Source organism: Ailuropoda melanoleuca, chromosome 12 (genome assembly GCF_002007445.2).
Source record: "Ailuropoda melanoleuca isolate Jingjing chromosome 12, ASM200744v2, whole genome shotgun sequence".
Lineage (NCBI taxonomy): Eukaryota > Metazoa > Chordata > Mammalia > Carnivora > Ursidae > Ailuropoda > Ailuropoda melanoleuca.
Genome location: NC_048229.1, coordinates 54522162 through 54541595, shown reverse-complemented (window position 1 = coordinate 54541595; position 19434 = coordinate 54522162). Strand labels below are relative to the sequence as shown.

The 19434-nt window shown below is 46.3% G+C and overlaps 1 protein-coding gene across 2 annotated transcripts in view; it reads right to left on the bottom strand.

Annotated features, from left to right (window-relative positions):
- The window catches only part of NUP93 (nucleoporin 93), a 105106-nt gene extending 103818 nt beyond the window's left edge, over positions 1-1288 (bottom strand). For both annotated transcript variants that reach the window (XM_019806078.2, XM_002912254.4), the window contains exon 1: positions 1173-1288. The gene's annotated coding sequence lies outside the window, so the exon portion shown is untranslated. The remainder of the gene's footprint in view (positions 1-1172) is intronic.
- Positions 1289-19434: the final 18146 nt, after the last annotated feature.

Genomic DNA, 19434 nt, shown 5'->3' with positions numbered 1-19434 from the left:
GCATTGGATGTGGAGTGAGAAAGAAAGAGCAGTCAAAGGTGACTCAAAGGTTATTGGCTAGAGCCTTTTATGTTACTCAGAAAAAACAGCAAGAAGAGCAGTTTGGGAGGGGAGATGAAGGGAAGCTTGCTAGGCCTATCATGACATGTTCAGTCTGAGTTCCCTATCAACCATCTCGGTTGAGAAAGAAAAGAGGCAGCTGGGTATAGATCGAGGGAGAGCCCCCCCCCCCGCGCTGGAGATACAAATAGAGGAGCCGTGCCCAACATATACGTATTTAAAACTATGAGCCCTGAATAACAACTCATCATGAAGGAAAAATCAAAACGTCCCAAACAGAAATGCACGAAGAGCAGATGAAAGAAAGAAAAGCTACGATGTCCAAGGACACCCTCTCACGTTCCGCAGGCAGAATTCAAAAGGTGACCCTTGCTCATGCTGAAAGGCATCTCGGCCAAAACAAAAAAGTGACTGGGGCAAACCAGTACCCACGGCTCTGTGAATGGGTGGTCCCAACTTTGACCGAAAATCCCTGGGGTCCGCCCCGTGATTTTTTAAAGAGACCCCGTAAACACAGGCATTGCCCCTGCAGAGGATGGGGTGTTGTGAGACCCAAGAAAGTGCAGGCCACCTCCAGGTTCTAATCTCCAGCACGTCCCCAGATGGGGAGCAGAATTCCCCTAATGCCGGTACAGGTGACAGGCCAAGGGCTGGGAGAGGCTAAGAGGGTCGTCACCCTCGCCCGAAAGACCCCCGCCCTCGGAGGGCCGGGTACGTCCGCAGGAGACGAGCGAGCAGGCGGAGAGCTGTGGCGGGGAGGGGCGGCGATCCAGCCCAGGGTGGGCTCACAGGACACGGGGTGGGGGTGGGGGCGTGGCGCGCCGCGGCAGAGTGCCGTAGTCGGGGGAAGGGGGGAGTCATGGGGCCAAACCTCCATGTTCAGAAAGAGGGCAGATAAAAGGCACTCCCAGGGCGCTGCCCGACGCTGTAATGGGGGACGGTTCGACAGGGCGCGGAGTCGCCAGCGTCAGGCGTGCTCGGCTGCCATGAGGTGAACGGGAAGTGAGAGCAGCGTAGCTTCGAGCGTGGGGACCAGGCTCCGCCCTGCCTCCGAGCCCCGGGTTCAAGGACAAGCCACCAAGTGGGAAGGACATGGACAGAGAAACCCTTACCGGACACTGCAGCCTTCTCAGCCGCTCCGGTCCCGACTGGAGAACGCGGCCGCCGCTTCTCGCGCCGCTCGCCCGCGCTTCCTGATTGGTCGAGGCCGGGCCTCCCAGAAGCCCTCGCGCGGCGCGCAGCCAAATAAACTTTATGGAGACCCGCGGAGGAGAACAAGAACAAGGGCGGGGCTAGGGGCGGGGCCTCCGGCTGAGCTGCCACGCCCCCCACGCCCGGGGCCCCCACCCTCACCCTTCTCTAGCGGTTAGAGTTGGCTCAGCCTGGAGAAAGCGAGTGCACAATCCCTTGGGTGGATTTCTTAGCCTTTACTGAGCGCCACCCTAGTGCCAGGTACTCTTCGAGGCGCTGGGGGCACAGTGGCGACCGCGACAGACAAGATCCCTGCCCTAATGGAGAAACAGACTGTATTTAACTGCCAGTTTGTAAGGAAGGCTATAACGAAAAAAGCAGGATAATGGGAGAGAGAATGCCTTTGTGGCCCCAAGGCCTCTCTGAAGAGGTGCTGAGCTGAAATCCAATGGTGAGGGTCAGTCTTGCAAAGTCTTGCCTGCAGAGCATTTCAAGCAGAGGAACGAGTGAAGGCCCCATGGGTAAACAAGCTTGGTGTGTGAAGAACAGGAATGTAAAATGGTACAGCCTCTTTGGAAAAGAGGGTAGAGATTCCTAAAAAATTAAAAATGGAATTTCTATATGATCCAGCAAGTTCACCTCTGGGTATACACCCAAAAGAATTGAAGGTCTCAAAGAGGTATGTGTACACCCATGTTCACAGCAGCACGATTCACAAGAGCCAAAACATGGAAGCAACCCAAGTTGCTTCTGCCAAGCAATCCGCCAATGAACAGATAATCAAATGTGGTACATACATACGATGGAGTATTATCCAGCCTTAAAAAGAAAGAAAATTCTAACATATACTACAACATGGATAAAACTTGAGGACATACTAAGTGAAACAAGCCAGTCACAAAAACATTAATACTATGGTTCTATTTATAGGGTGGTGGTGCGCAGGGGCTGGGGCAGGGGAAGGGGAACAGTGGGGTTTTGTTTAATGAGTTTAGTTTTAGTTTTACAAAATGAAGAGTTATGGAGATGGATGGTAGTGATGGTTGCACGTTATGAAAATCTTTAATATCCCTGAACTGTACTTGAAAATGGTTAAGATGGTATATGTTACATTATGTGTATTTCAACAGAAGAGGAAAATTTTTTTGAAAGGATGTGGAGCAACTTGGACCATCGTATACTGCTGGGGGGTTAGAAATAGGGACAACCACTTTGGGAAACTGGCAAAATATATGAAAGCTTAATATACATGTGCTCCATGACCCCACAATTCTACATATGCGTATATGTATGTATGTGTGATCTATCTATTCCCAGCATAAATGTGTACGTATTTTCACCAAAACCGCATGTAACAATGTCAATAGCATCCTAACCCAAAAGTGGAAACAACCCAAATGTCCATTAACGGAAGAATGGATAAATAAATTACGGTGTGGGCATATAACCAAACACTGCAGTAACTAAGAGAGTGAACCACACCCACAACGACATGAATGAATCTCACAGATGTAATGGTAGGTAAAAGAAGCCAGACCCAAGAGCAAGACTCCATTTATATAAAGTTCAAATCAGGTAAAACTAACTTATGGTGGCAGATGTCAGAATAGTAGTGATTTTGAAGGGCGGAAGGGCTTTTGACTGGGAAGGGAAATGAGAGAATCTTCTGAGGTCTGTTAATGTTCTGTTTCTTAATCTGGGTGCTGAGTGCTTGGATGTATTCACTTTTTAAAAATTCATTGAGCTGCACATTTAAGATTTGTGCACTTTACCACACATATATTATTCATTACTCTCCAATAAAAAAGTAAAAAATAAAGTGAAATATTCCCTACACTGTGGAATGTTACATGTTTTGCTATCCAGAATTCATAACACTTCCCCTCCCCCACCTGTTTGCAGTCTGGAACCTTGTTTTATTTCTTTGATCTTCCCCACAATCCCCAGCATGGGGTACTGGGAAGGAAAGCAAGAAATATTTCTTAAATGATAGACAAAATCCAGCACCATGATTGCCCCCTATCCCAAACTGCGCTGGCAGAGATGGGTTCTTAGTGGGTGGCAGCAAATTACATAAAGCTTCTGGAACTGTGGCTGAGCGATCAGCAATATTCTTTACAAGTCATTAAAAGCTTAAAAGGCAAGCTTCTCACTATGCACTTCAGATGAGTTTTTAAGATCTGGGCTCTCTACTAGAAGAAATTATTTCTCAATAAAAAGATCAATACACTTCACATTAAAGAAAAAGTGAGTCGCATCTAATATTGCACTTGAACCTTGCAACGACCCAGCATTGAGCAGAGCAGGGCTGACCATCATCAAGTATTCTGTGGGGAACCGAAACTCCAGGAACATTAAATGACTTACCCAAGGTTACATAGGGAAATAGTGGCAGACCAGGGCCTATGCTCCCTAGTCTTGGGATGTCATGGCCAATGTTTCCTAGTCCAAGAAGGCCTCAGAGGTGAGCTTAGAAGCCCTCATGAACTATAATAATAAGAGCTATTCAGTGGATTGGGATTGGAACAAATACCACATTCTCATTAACTATCAGCAGCTATCAGATGACATCGTGAAGGTGGTAGAATTTATTAAACATCTGGTTGTTTTATTTGTTATTAAACATACTGACTGTTGAGTGAAAAAAGCCCATCCTACACATCTCTGCATTGCTGCTGTTTTAAAACAGCTTTGCCGACATCTATCAACTTTGTTTATGTCAAATTGTACAATTTGTCACTGATGCTGCATTTGCCAAAAGAAAAGTGAATTTGATTGACAAGGCCCCAGGGTTTCTCTCTCTTCCTTTTCAACATTCCAGATGTTTAAAAAAAAAAAAAAGTTGGATCCACCCCCAGGAAGACTCATCTGCGGGTGAAAAATATACCAAAGGAGCTTGAGGGATGTGGTTTCAGTTTCTGTAGAAACTTTGCCTCCAAGAGACCCCATCTTCTTGATTGGTTCAAATTACCCTCCGGTTTCGATTGCTGCCTTTCAATGGAGCCATCTGCTTCACGGCCCATCTGTCAGGGGCTCTGTTGTGGCTGATTATTAGATGTGTTTGCAGCTGGAGGGGTTGGCGGGGGACTTAAATGACAAAAGGAAAGTGTCTCCAAGAATGAAAGTAGGAAACAGAAGCAGTGGTAGTTATTACCACTCTTAGAAAGCAGAAGACTTCATCCTTCCCTGCAAACTCAGGAGAAAATTAAGATCAGCAAACAAACATGGCGAACAATAGTGGACATGGGTGGCTTTGGGGCTTTCCACCACTCGTTCTCCCTTCTTTAGTAACCATCCCCAAGAACACCCCACTTTACCTTGGGGGGATTACCTGTTTCGCACTGTGGGTTTTCTTGCAAGGAGAATAATGATCTACCACGAAGGGTTGTTCCAAGGCTTAAAGTAGTTACTACGTGTTAAAGGCTTAGAGCAGAGTCTTGCTCATAGTAGATGCTTCGTAAGTGTTAACTGTTTTTATTTCTGGCGAGGCCTGTTGCCACAATATTCTAGAATTGAGTAGAGGCTTCCCTGACTCACCAGGACACAAGGCTGGCATACCAGGACGTTGCAATTGTCCCAAACTTTCCGCAGATTTGAAGCCCTGCAGGGCAGGGGCAGGGCATTGGCAGCTCTGTGTCCACCAGGGGGCTCTCGGTGAACAGGATCCCACACGACCTACCTGCCAGGGGACCCTCAAAATGGAGGTTCCAGGCCCCCTGACGTTGTCCACTGTGCTTAAAGGCAGAGCCCAAATCTCTCGAATAGAATTGGCACCGCCAGCATCTGCCCCTAATAGGGGCCGACAGTGGCGTGCGTGGCCTAGTGTGGCCGGGCCATCTTGTCTGCGTGGTCTTGGTGGTCAGCCACTTAAGAGGTGCTGTAACATTCCTGGACACTGGAGGCATTTCCTGAAACGGCGGTGTGGCCAAAGCTTGTCTTGCCTTGAGAGATAGGACTGCTAAATGCTGGCCACCCAGCAGGGCTCAGACTTCAGTGAACCAACGCTGGAGTTTACCTTTGTGAAAACCATAGCGTCCATACTCCCCCGGCTGCAGTCCCTGGCTGATGGCCAGCTTAGATGTCTCATTTTAGAGTAGAAAATTAAAAATCATCCTTGGGGCACCTGGGTGGCACAGCGGTTAAGCGTCTGCCTTCGGCTCAGGGCGTGGTCTCGGCGTTATGGGATCGAGCCCCACATCGGGCTCCACCGCTATGAGCCTGCTTCTTCCTCTCCCACTCCCCCTGCTTATGTTCCCTTTCTCGCTGGCTGTCTCTATCTCTGTCAAATAAATAAATAAAATCTTTAAAAAAAAATCATCCTTAAAAAGTAAAAAAAAAAAAAAAAAAGCCCTTGAAAGAGGGCACTCAGGTGAGAACAAAGCTTGATTTATCCATTAGCTGATAATTTTTTACTGGAAAAATATGTTTGCTTTTTTGATCCATACACATCTTCACAGAATTTTTGTTTTTATGATGCATTTGCCTTTGTATCATGAGAAATCTGATCTTCAGTTTCACGCTTAAACTGGAAGATTTGAAAGGGAGAGTCGTTATCCAATATGGTCCCAATTTTTATTTTTAGTTATTTTTTTAAAGATTTTATTTATTTATTTTAGAGAGAGAGCGAGCAAGCAGGAGTGGGGTGGGGGGAGGAGCAGAGGGAAAGGGAGAAAGAATCTCAGGCAGACTCCGCTCTGAGCGTGCAGCCCAACGGGGGGCTCGATCGCACGATCCTGAGTTCATGATCTGAGCTGAAATCAAGAGTTGGACACTTAATCCACTGAGCCACCCAAGCACCCCTGGTCCTGATTTTTGAAATTATCAATTTCTTTGGTGTTTTTGTAATATCTATCCTAGCAAGAAGCAACTTTGCTTTTTTTTTTCCTGAAATGTATTACTGCAAATAAAATTAAAATATGTTCATTTCAATGCAAGGCCTTGTACAGAATGAGCACTTAATAAATGTGTCAAATGAATGAAAGAAAGAAAAGAACCTGAGAATAGGAATAACTTCTGTGTTGTGAGTGTGAATGGGCTTGACTTAGCCCATTGGTGCATTTCACCAGCTGGCAACATTTAGGGAGGATCTATTGCCATTTATTTTGGCAAAGAGAGCTCTTTGCTCCCTGCCTTCCATTCAGCAAGCCGGGAGCATGGGTGTTTGAGCAACCAGAGCTGCTCCTTCCTGGATTGCTGGATCGGGGTTGCTTTATCTCTAGCTAGCGAATAATCTTAGCACCATACTTTACACCCAGAAGGGTGCATAATTAGAATATATTGAATTAACAGTTTCTCACTTCTCAGGGACAAGGAACACTGGAGAACCCTATTATAATAAAGGGAAAGTTAAGGGAAAGGAACTCCATATGCCAAAAACTTTATTTATGCTGTTTAATTTAATCCTGCCAAGAACCCTTTCAAAGCATCCCATGTTTCAGAGGAGGAAAGGAGGCTGAGTGGAAGAAGTTGCCCAAGGTCACATAGCTAAGGAATCAAAAAAGGATTTGAACCCAGGCTGGTCTAATGCTGTAGCCCTGGGTCTTGCCACAATACCACTTTCCTTTTAGAAGTGATTTTGGGGAATGAGGGTCTGCTGTAGAGAGAGGAGTTCAGCAGGGTCTCAGGTAAGGCTAGAGAGGCGATGGGGTCACACCAATGTGGAAACAGCACCTAACAGCGGGCACCTCCTTGCCTCTCCCCAGTCCTGGCCCTGGCACACTCCTCTGTGAACAGGGAAGCAGGATTTCACCTTTACCCCCTGAGGCACTTCATTTCCAGGACTGATTGTACCATCATGGTTTCCAGGTATTCCCTTGATGCCCTGGGGTAAAAGTCAGGGGACCTGAATTCTGTGGCCTGTTTGGGACAGGGGGCAAGACATTTTGCCTTCTGAATATTAGCCCCCATCATGTGCTAGGAGGAATCATTAATGCTCATCTAGGTCCAACCCACCTGGCAGGGTGCAATGAGACTCCAAGAGGAAACGTGCAGAGGCTGTAGGAATGTTCCAGAGAAATTACTTGTTATCTGGTTTTGGTTTAGCTTTGTGTTTCCTTTTTTTTTTTTTTTTTTGGTCACATCCATTAACCAAAAAATGAAAAGTTCACTTTCCTCCTCTCCCCAACCAGGAAAGCAGCCACGTGTTAGTATTTGATTCAACTGCCTAAAACAACCAAAAACAATAATGATAACAACACCAGGACCTATTGGCTTGAGCAAGATAAGACATCATTTCTCTGTCACATAGCAGAAGTCTGAAGAGAGGCCATGCAGATGAGATGGTGGCTCCTGAATCATCAGGGACCCAGGCTCCTTCTACATTCTTGCTCCAGCACTCTTAGCATCCTGCCTCACTGCCCAAAATGGCTGCTTAAGCTCCAGCTCTAATGCCCAGGTACCAACCAGCATGAAGGAGGACAAAAACCTGAAGTAACATCCATCCCTTTTAAGAATTCATTTCTAAAAGTTTAAGATTTACTTATTTATTTGAGAGAGAGAGGGGTGGAGGGAAGGAGAGGGAGGACGGACAGAGGGAGAGGGAGAAAATTCTCAAGCAGATTCCCACTGAGCATGGAGCCCGATGCAGGGCTTAATCTCATGACCCTGAGATCATGACCTGAGCCAAAATCAAGAGTCAGACACTTAACTGACTGTGCCACCCAGGCGTCCCTCTAATTTCCATTAGAGGAAAATTAGAGGTTGCAAGATAGGTTGGGAAATGTCTTAACTGGAGGCACATGTCCTAGAAAACTGAACCCTTATTACTAAAAAGAAAGGGGTATAGATATTGGGGAAAAACCCATTGTCTCTGACCCATGATGTCATAGATACCTAAGTCCTGGGTCCCTTGTTCCATGTGGCAGGGGTGTGTGTGTGTATGCTTGTATCAAGAGGAATGGTGCCTATGGGGAAAAATACCCAACAATGTACCATTATTTGGTAAAAGTATGGTCAATAGGCCATGATTCTTAGACAGAAAACTAGCCCTAATCAAAAGGAACAAGACAACCCACTGGTTTTCATCAACCATTAAAATTTCCAATCATCAAAAGACACCATTAGGAAAATGAAAAGGTGAGCCACAGACTGAAAGGACATTTTTCTAGTAGATATCTATGTGGGAGAGGACATATATCCAGAATACGTAAAGAACTTCTGCCAAGTTAAAAATAAAAAAGATCACATCATTTTTAAAAATGGTCAAAAGTCTTACATAGGCACTTGATGACATACCAATGAACACATTAGAAAAATCAGACAGCCTCCTTAGTCATCAGAGACGTCTCCATTAAAACCACAGTGAGACATTACTTCACACCCACTAGAACGGCTACGGTTTAAAAGCCTGACAACACCAGTGCTGGCAAGAAGGGGAAGCAACTGGAATGCTCCTATCTGGCTGGTGAGAGTACAAAATGCTACAACCATTTTGGAAAACCGTTTGGCAGACTCGACTAAAGGCCCAGCAATCCCACTGCTAGGTTTCTACCCAGGAGAGATGCAAGCATATGTCCACACGACGCCTTGTACAAGAATGTTCATAGCAGCTTTCTTCCTAACAGCCCGGAACTGGAAACACGTGTCTATCAAAGAACAGACAAGGAAAGGGTGGGGCATGCACACAGCCGAACGGCACTCAGAAATAAAAAGGAACAGACCAGTGACACATGCAACAATATGGATGAATTTCAAACACTGGGCTGAGAAAAAGAAGCCAGAAGAAGTACATAGTATACGATGCCATCTACTTGAGGCTCATAAGCAGACAGAACCAACAGGGGATAGAAATCGGACCAGTGGGCGGGAGAGGGCAGGGTCTTACAAGGGGGAGGACGGGAACCGCTGGGAGATGGCCACGTTCTGTCTTGCTTGACTGAGGTATGGGATACACAGGGGTGTATGTTTGGCAAAACTCACCAAGCGGCACAGTTAAGATTTGTGCCTTTTGCAGAATGTGAATGTAATGTAATGTAATGTCGAAAACCCTGTGGTTGTGTGTGTATGAGTTGCGATCCCTGACCTCATGGGACTCGGGGAATTGACATTTCCTGGCCTAGAAATTGGTCTTGGTATCACTTCCCCACCTCAGGTATTCTAGTGCAGGTGGACAGGACAGATGTGATTGTTGGAACTGGGGAGGGAGGTGTGGCTCTGAAGGGAGTGGCTTCCTGAGATCCAAAGGACAACAAGGTGGGGGCAGGACACATCGGGGGAGGGCCTGGGTCCACTGCACAAAGTGCCCTGGAAGGGGTCCCCCCGTGGAGGTGGCACAAGCATGCTTGGTACTCTGGTACCTCCTCCTGGGGCTTTGAGGGAGCAGGCAGGGCCCCATCGTGGAGGCCCTTGGAAAGTGCTGAGCATGGCTGGGAGAGCAGCTTTGTGGCCTGCCTGGAGCAGCTGTAACAGATGGCCAGGAGAAGCACAACCCTGCGAGTGGCCTTGTGTAGCTGGAAGCATGGTGACAGCAGTGTCTGGGGCTAGCAATCACAGGAATACCTAACATTTACTGAGCCCTTTGTCACTGCTAAGAGCTTTGTATGTATTCATTCATTTCATGATTTCCATTTTATAGATAACAAAACTGAGACCCCGGAGTGGAGAAAGGAGTCTTAGCAACTTTCCAAGCTCCCACAGCTGGTAGTGGAGCCAGGATTTGAACCCAGATGGTCTGGTTCCAAGGCTCATATCCTCGCCCTCTACGCTGGTCTTATTCCCACTACCTCCACCCATCATTGCTTTCCTGGACATTACACAAATTGCTACAGCCAGAGGTCAGCAATGGAGCCTCAAACGATGATTGAGAAGAAAAAAAGGTGATTTGAGGTGAGACTTCTCGAAGCCACCATGAGTAGGAAGCCCCAACCCCCTGCAGGGCCACCCACATCTTGTAAATGAGTGAAGCAGGCAGATGTGAGGCACCAGGGAGTAGTGGGGACTGTGGCATGCATACTTTAAAGGGGGCAGCCATTACTGAATAGTCCCATTGAAGCCATGAAGGAACACTGGTCCTACGCTTCTGGAGACCCAGATTTTTAAAGATTTTGATTCTTATAATCCACTTCCCAATCAAATGAAACATGCGGCTGTTAATGCAACTGAGGGGTACACGTTACAATGTCTGCTGCCCTCTCCATCCCGGGTCTCTTACTGCAGGTGGACAGCAGGCCAGTGTCCTTCAGAAGGTCAGGTCCCAGCTTTCCAAGGATGAGGATATTTAATCCCTAAAGAGCCCACCCTAACCCGCATACCGAACCTGAACTCTGTGAGGCAGCCAGGAGAGTCCCACGTTGCCTTCCTGCGTACACCTATCTTCCTGACAAATAGTAGCTTCATCCCAGAACCTCACTATCCCTCCCTCTCAGAGGCTCCTTTGCCCCCTGCCAGCCTTTCCCAAAGGCCCATAAATCTGCCAAAGCTTAGGATAACCTTCCCTCTGCCTCCCCCTTTGCACCCCACCCCCCTCAACCCTCTGCAGCTCTTTGACTGATTTTTTTGTTTATGTCTTAAATTCCATTTGAGCCATCATGTGGCCCAATCTTTCATCTTGTTCCATATCTAGCTGCAGCCTGAGCTTGGGCGTTTGTGGGCTTTGCAGCCAGATATGAAAAGAGGAGAGATTCATTTCCTGCCTCCCGCCTCTCCAACCCCAAATCTTCCAGTTTAATTCAAGAGCTCTGAAAATTTGCTCTAACCTCACAGTTGCTTCTTATGAAACCTCACTCATCAATAGGTGTGGACAAAGGTCTCGGGATCCAGGATGCGGGTGTCAGGGCATTCCACACCCCCTCAAAGGCTATTGCCCTCCCCTACCTGACCCTGTGACCTCTGCCACCCCCTACGATGCCTGGCAGGTTACCTCTCACTCCCTGAGCAGCCGGGGTCTAGCAGATGTGAGGGGGCAAAAGCTCACCTCCCTGCCCCTAGCAGGTGTGAGTTTTAACTCCAGAGCACCTGGGAGGGAAAGGTCAGGCTAGGCTCGAAGGTCCCTGACTACACAGCCTTGCTCAGCCCTACCCTTCCCTGTTCTGCTTCCCTCTGCCCTTCAAGAAGTCACGTGTGCAGAATCCTTGTCTCCAGCTCTGCCTTTGAGAAACCTGTGGGCAGAAGAAGATTAGCGCTAGGCTAAGCAGAAGGGGCAATACCCAAAAACAGAATGGCAAAATATTCCTGTATTCTATCACTAAATGTGAGACTTAAAAAAAAAAAGACTTTATTTGAGAGAAAAAGAGAGAGAAAGAGAACAAGCAGGGGGGAGGGATAGAGGGAGAGGGAGAGGGAGAAACAGGCTCCCAGCTGAGCAGGGAGCCTGACGTGGGGCTCGATCCCAGGACCCTGGAATCATGACCTGAGCCAAAGACAGACACTTCACCGACGGAGCCACCCAGGCACCCCAAATGTGAGAATTTAAATCCTATTATCATAGTGAAAAAATAAAGTCTTAATTTTCCAGCATTAGGGAATAGGCTTAAGAAATGACAGCACAAGCTTATGATGCATATTAAACCATTATTAACAGTGCTGCACAGAGCACGGCAAGATGTTGACATTTATTGAAGCTGGGGGTTGGGGCTGGGTACTTGGAGCTTCATTTTGCCATCCTCTCTACTTTTGTATATGTTTGCAATTTTCCACAATGGCTATAAAAAGATGGATGAAGAAAGTGCTTCAAATATTCAATGATATTTGGAAATTATTCACACTATATAGTTAAGGGGGAAAACTGACACTACTAATCCAACTATTTAAAATAATAAATCTATACGTGCATTTAGAAGGGTAGTCAGAAGACCCTGGGGACTCGCAGGGAGTCCCAGGTGAGGGGGGAACGGTGCATATGAACCTGTTCTGGGAAGGAGAGGCTGGAAACCAGGAAGTCCTGGTGGGGCCTGAGAGAATGAACTGGATACAATCAGGAGGAGAGGACTGGACGAGGAGGAACGTATCTTCGGGCAATAATGATGTTTTAGTTTCTTTTTTCACCCCCGGGGCCTCCAAGAGTGCATCGCCAACTCCGGCTTCCTTCTCACAGAGCCCCTGCTATGTGCTGAGCACTGGGTTGGCCCACAGTGGCATGCCTAGGAGTGACAGGGACAGAGCTTGACACCTAGGCCTTCAGAGACGGCATCCAACACTGACCCTAGAACCTCAGGCCCTAGAAGCATCTGGGATTAAACTCATTTTTGTTAGAACCAGCCCAGCAATCACAGTTCATTTCTTGGTACTTGTTCTGCAATGTAGGTATTTTCAAGTCCAGGGCAACTACCCCCTCAACTGCCCTGACCTGCTCCCATTTCTTCCTGGACTGAATAAATCCTCAAGCTACCAAGCAGGGGAAGTATAGGTCAGATATCATCTAAGCCTATGAAACCAAGATGTGAGATTATTATATTGCTTCATGGACTATGTAAAAAAGATTGAACATTTTTACCATCATTATAAGACATCCGTTACAATAACTATATAATGGCTTATAAATGGTTTCTTTCAAATGTCCCTATTTACAAAAGAGAATCTTTAATCTGCAAGTCTGCCTTGTCTGTCTTATTGCTGATGCAACACCCTGTCAATAAAGGTCTGCAGTCAGCAAGAATTTTTCTATTAAAAGAAGTTCTTGCCTTCTGTCATGGGGAGATAGATAAAGTGTCAAAAAAATATGGAAGATGAGACAACAGGTGATCGAACTTAAAGCTGGGCCGGGGGAGGGGGCTGAGAGAAGACTTGAAGAAGATGGGGTGGGAAGCCAGTCTGACAGAGCATCCAGGCACAGGGGGACAGGAGGTGCAAAGGCCCTGAGACAGAACATTCGTGATGCTCATGAAGTACAGGACTGGGCAAATGGAGCTGATGGGCTGATGGGAGAGCATCACCTAGGGCCTTGTGGGCCCATGTGAGGACTTTGGCTTTTACTCTAAGAGAAATGCCAAATCATTAGGGGGTTTGGAACAGAGGAGTGATGTATCACACCAGAATGAGTCTGGCTGCTCTGTTTGAAACAGACCAAAGTCTTACTCTCCTGAATTCCCTAAGTCTCTTGAACCTTTTCTCTTATTGCTATTAAATATTATCCACAGTAACAGTGGTGGAACTTGGCTTTTGCCCAAGCCTGAGCCCTGTATAACCAATCTATCTGGGCCCAGATGGACAGCAGGCAGCCCGGACCTGTAGACTGAGTCTCAGGGATATTCCCCATCCTCAAGGTCAGACAGGGGGCTGAGTCACCAGACAGACAGCTCTGACACCGGTGACACTGAGGTTTCCAGACCTCCTTGCTGCTAACAGTCACTGGAGGGCCCTACCTGAGACCTACGGAAGGGACCAGGAGTGGGGCTACCTGTCTAAGGGGACCTGAGACCTATCTGTAATGCCTTAATTTTGTACAAGAAGAATATATCCGTGCATTATGCATAATCAAAAATTAATAACGTCAAAAATAGACTGCATGGATAGACACGAAAATGTTAGCAGGACCATCTCTGGGTGTGAGATTTTCTTAGTTCTTTTCTATAATTTACAAATTTTCTACCGTTAGGAAATATATGACTTCAGCAATCAAGATGAGGGGAGGAAGGAAGGAGTTTCTAATTTCAGACGAATTTGGAAAACACTGCTTTAATACGAGATGCTCCCCTTTTATGACATCCTCAATACATCTGATTATCTCCAAGTGTACTACGAAATTCTCAAAAAGAGCTCCACAAAATGAATTCGAATGCACATGATCATAAATTATAAACACATACCAAAGAGGACCTTTAGTAGTCAGAAAAGTGGGGGCAAAGTTGGTGCATCCCAAGTTCAAACCAAGGCCCCAGAAAATGGGCGGATCGCTGCCTATACCATCTCCTGGTAACTCCAAACTTGTTTCTGAAGGGCCTGTCTCATCTGTGAACTTAGAACTGCTTCCTAGCATCTGAGGAAAGTGAATCAACTTGTCTTAACCTTTGGATGTGCTGGTGTCTGACTAGTCAAACTGAATTAGAACTCCCTCCAGCTTGCAATGAACAAAATTACCACCAGGTGACAGCAAACACCCAGTATGGGAAGTCAATCCCTTTTTAAAATACAGGGCGCTCAGGGAGCAGAAGAGCTGGCATCTAGGACACTGGGAGGAAGAACACTTAGAATTCTGGGTAACCATAGCTAAATTGTGTTGTTAATTTTTTAAAAATGTGCCCCTCTCTCAACCTGCCTACGATCCTCCCCCTACCCTTGTCTTGGATCTTCATTTGAGGACAGCGCTTACTAGGTAAATGAATGGATGAATGAAACCAGTTCTCAACTGGGGGTTATTTTTGACCCCCAGGGGACATTTGGAAATATCTGGAAATATTTGTGGTTGTCACAACTACAACTGGTGAAGGCCACAGATGCTGCGAAACACCCTCCAATACACAGGACAGCCCCCACCCCAAGGGTCAAAATGTCAGCGGTGCCCAGGATGACACACCCCAGATTAAACCAACAAACAACAGAGTTCTGCCCCTAAGGAGGTGAGACTGGGGCTCCTTAGGTCTCTCCTCTCTGTAGCCAGGCCCCTGGCCCCAAGTCTGGCAGGCAGGTGTCACTCCATAATGCTACAGCACTGAATTGTGGGAGAACCCGGGAAAACGCATCTTATCATTGTCCTCAAGGAACTGACAGTCTGTGGAGGGTGAAATCTCAGATGCCTGCATGGCCAGGGCGGTAATAGAAATGGCTGAAGTGGACTAGAAGACAAGAAAATAAGGTAGGAGCTGTGGCGGCTTGGGGAATGTGGCTCTCAAGGGGCTCGCCGTGGCCATGCAGCAGAGTGGCCTCAACGCCGCTGGACCTCCAGCCTTGGGGAATGAAGAGGGGTGACATTTGAGCCAGTCCTTGAAGGATGAGAAGAATTTGGGTACATATAAGGGAAACGGGCCAGAGTTAGGGATACACCAACCGGGAGTTGTAAACTGGCCAAATCTGGTCCTCTGACTTCTGTTTGGTCCACACCATTCTTTTTCCTCTCTTTTCTTTTAAAACAAATTATTTTTTTTTAAGATTTTATTTATTTATTTGACAGAGATAGAGACAGCCAGCGAGAGAGGGAACACAAGCAGGGGGAGTGGGAGAGGAAGAAGCAGGCTCATAGCGGAGGAGCCTGATGTGGGGCTCGATCCCACAACGCCGGGATCACGCCCTGAGCCGAAGGCAGACGCTTAACCGCTGTGCCACCCAGGCGCCCCTTAATACAAATTATTTTTACTGTAGTAAAATTTACATAACATAGAATTTACAATTTTAACCATTTTAAAAAAGATTTTATGTATTTAAGAGAGAGAGAGCGTGCACACAAGTGGGGGAAGAGGGAGGAGGAGACCCCACTGCTGAGCAGGGAGCCTGATGCAGAACTCAATCCCAGGACCCTGGGATCAAGACCTGAGCTGAAGGCAGATGCTTAACTGAGCGAGCCACCCAGGCGCCCCCATTTTAACCATTTTTAAGTGTGCAATTCGTGGCATTGAGAATATTCGCAACGCTGTGCGTCCATTTCCAGAACTTGCTCATCTTCCCAAACAGAAACGTGTGACCCATCAAACAATAACTCCACATCCTCCTCTTCCTCTAACCCCCCACTATTCTGTTTTATGTCTCTGGGAAGTAGCCTATTCGAGGTACTTCATGTCAGTAGAATCAGACAGTATCTGTCTATTCGGGTCTGGCTATTTCGGTTAGCACAACGCTCTTGAGTTTCCACACGATCTTTTAAAAACCTGGATATTTTACATAAAAAGCTCAATTTCTGTTTCATCCTGAAAATCTGCAAGGTCTGGCCACACTGAACCCACATTCCACAGGACAATGGGCTGAAGCCGATACATGACTGCCCTTTAGAGAGATGCTCTAACGACAGCATCAGGCCAGGAACTGGGAGCCTCTTGAGTATTTATCCACCTTGTGACCTTGTGTATGTCTCAGTTTTATTTCACAAACAATCATCTTTAATTCCAGAAGAAATGCATGAACTCATTGTCCGAAAAAAAAAAATCAGAATCCTGTAGGTACATCTAAGGGCTCTTTGGTCTTTCAAAGCAGCGGGGGAGCATTCCCATTTGATACTGTCAAACTGTAAAACCCATGCTAATCTGGTGGAAAGCCACACGTTTATCGTAATACTATCTGCCATTTATTGAGCACCTCCTATATGCTGGGCATTGTTATTTAATCTTCAAAGTCCCATTTGATGGATGACTAAACTGAGGCTCAGAGAAGCTAAATATCTTGTCCAACACCACATAGGTGGTAAGTGGCATAAACCAGAAATAAAACCCAGGGTTGGCTTACTCTGTGCCGCATGCTCTTGCCTCTTAGCCTTCCCGTGGCATCGATGAGGGGTCACGACGAACTTCTGTATCACACCAGGAAGTTGTGGGAGAGACAGCATTTGTTGATATGAGCCATTACAGGATGACTTATTCTATGATCCGCCACCGGGAGCTCTCCCTGTTGAAGGCAGATGTCCTGACAGAAGAAAAATTACCGTGGGCGCTCTGGCCAAGAAGCTCCTATTTAACTCTGCCTGTCTCTGCACACCTTTGAGAAGAGACATCGGATGGGGAAACGGAGGTCCCAAGAGCAGAACCAAGTGACTTGAGGTCAGGCCCTCAAAAGGGGGTAAATCCAGAATAAGACACGGATCTCCGGATGCCTGGTCCCTTAGGCATCCCTCTTGGTCTAGCTGGTCCATACCTTCCAGACCAGAACTGCAGCTCAGGGTTGGAATGGGCCTTCAAAGCCTCCCTTACAAGAATCAGCCATACTCAGACTGGCTTCAGGGAGAGTGTAAGCACACACTGGCTCAGTTAACAGAAAATCCAGGAAAATTCTCTACAATCCCATGGGATGTGGGTGTTCCAGCAATGACATCAGGACTCTCTCCATGTCCTGGCCCTGCCCTCCTCTGTCGGCTTCACACTCAGATGGGTTTTCTCCCAGCGGGGGCCCCGGTAGCTTAGCAACCCCAGCAGAAACAGAGCTCGGCAGTGGCCCCAGAGTTGGAGGCATGCCTCAGAATTCACTCTGATTGGCCTGAATCGGGTCACGTGACCATCCCTGGCCCCATAACTCTGGTTGGCCAGGAGGAGGCCCTGTGCCTATCCCTGGTACGAGGTGAGGGCCGCTCTGCGCTGGGAGATGAGCAGCCCAGGATCGGAAGGTGTATGTTGCAACTTTGTTTATAAAAATAATGCGAGTGATTTCTTTGATGAAGATTCTTTCCCCTCAATTCTTTACGCTACTCATAATGGAACGGTTATGCATTTTAGGTCCGATTTGCATTACCAACATTAACTGCATCACTTTGTAGTCTAGACGATCAACAAATAATCGATCAAGCCTTGGTTTTCAGTGTTTGCCAATTTAGGCCATGTAAGCACTGCCCAACGTCTAGTCACCCATGTGATGTCACTGAACCCAGAGCTGGGAAGAGAGACACAGTCATACGCCGTTGCATATGATTTTCACCAACCAGATACAATAGATATAAAAGATTCCGAGAATATAGGCCAAGGGTTAGTCTGTTATGGCCAGTGAGTCAAATTGAACCAAAGCTTGTCTTTGAGAGGCCTAAGAGTGATTCTGCATTTTTAAAAGGTTGTTTTTTTTTAAAAAAGGATAAAAAGAAGAAGAAAAAGAAAAAGAAGGGTACACAACAGAAACCATGTGTGGCTTTCATCTTACTCATTAATGAGAACAACAACAACAACAAAGGAACCTGCATTCATATTGGAACTATATTTACTCATCAATTGCGAATCATCCCATGGTGGCCGATACAAGTGTTCAGCAAAAGCCCATTGATGAGAGCGCTCTGTGAAAATCCACAGACTACACGGGCACTACAGAGCGTGATGAAAAGTACTGCACATTTCATTATTTTTTCTAAACTGTGGACTACATATTCTTTATATCATTAAAATGTACAATAAATGTATGTATTCATGTGTATGAACGCATCTTCCCCCCTGGAGAACTGGTCATGAAACATTTACCAGTATTTTCCTGAAGTTGTAACATTTCACGATAGGAAGGTTTAGCATGCTGAGATGTCTGCTCTCGCTCTTTCTCTGCCATGTGAGGACACAGCAAGAAGCCAGCTGTCTGCAAGCCAGGACGCAGGCTCTCACCAGAACCCGATCACGTTGGCACCCTGATCTCAAACTTCTGGCCTCCAGAACTGGGAGAAAATTAATTTCTGCTGTTTGAGGGCGGGAAAAATCTGCTTTCCCAATTCTGATCGGAACCCACAGGAATTTTTCCATAGAACTATAATAAGGTGATTCTAAAATGTATATGGAAGAGTGAAGAGCCAGGGATAGCCAGGATATTTCTGAAGAACAGCAGGGGCTTGGAAATAGAGGCATGGGGAGACGTCAGGTCTTATTATAAAGTTTTAGAAAAGAGGGGCGCCTGACTGGCTCCGTCAGAAGAGCGTGCAACTCTTTGATCTTGGGGCTGTCAGTTCAAGCCCCATGTTGGGTGTAGAGATTACTTAAAAATAAAATCTTTTGGGGGCCCCTGTGTGGCTCATTCGGTCAAGCGTCTGCCTTCAGCTCAGGTCATGATTCCAGGGTCCTGGGATAGAGCCCCACATCGCTTCTCCCTCTCCCTCTGTCTGCCACTCCCCCTGCTTGTGCTCTCTCTGTCAAACAAATAAATAAAATCTTTAAAAAGAGAGAGAGAGCGAGCTCAGAATCAGATCCATGCATTTATGGAACTTTGGTACATAACGAAAGTGGCAAGTCAGGTCATTGGGGAAAAGAAGGAACATGCAATAGACGGACCTGATTACTCACCAGGAAAAAGATGAAATTGGATCCTTGTCTCAGCACTATATACAGAAATCCTATTCCAGATGGATGAAGGACTTCAATTTAAAAACAAAACTTTAGAAGATATATTTTAGATATTTTTAGGTATTCAAATATCTTTTAGACTTCACAGTAGCAAAAGATTTCCTAAACGAGCCACAAAAGAACTGATTATATAATAAAATTTGATAAGTTAAACTAAAAGTAAGAACATTTGCCCATCAAAAGACTCAGACAAAGGATGAATTTCAAGAGTGTATAATGAACACCTGTAACATAATAAGGATACAAATAACCCATGGAAAAACGGGCACAAATGGAAAGTAATGAAATGATTAAAAAAGAGGAAAAAGAA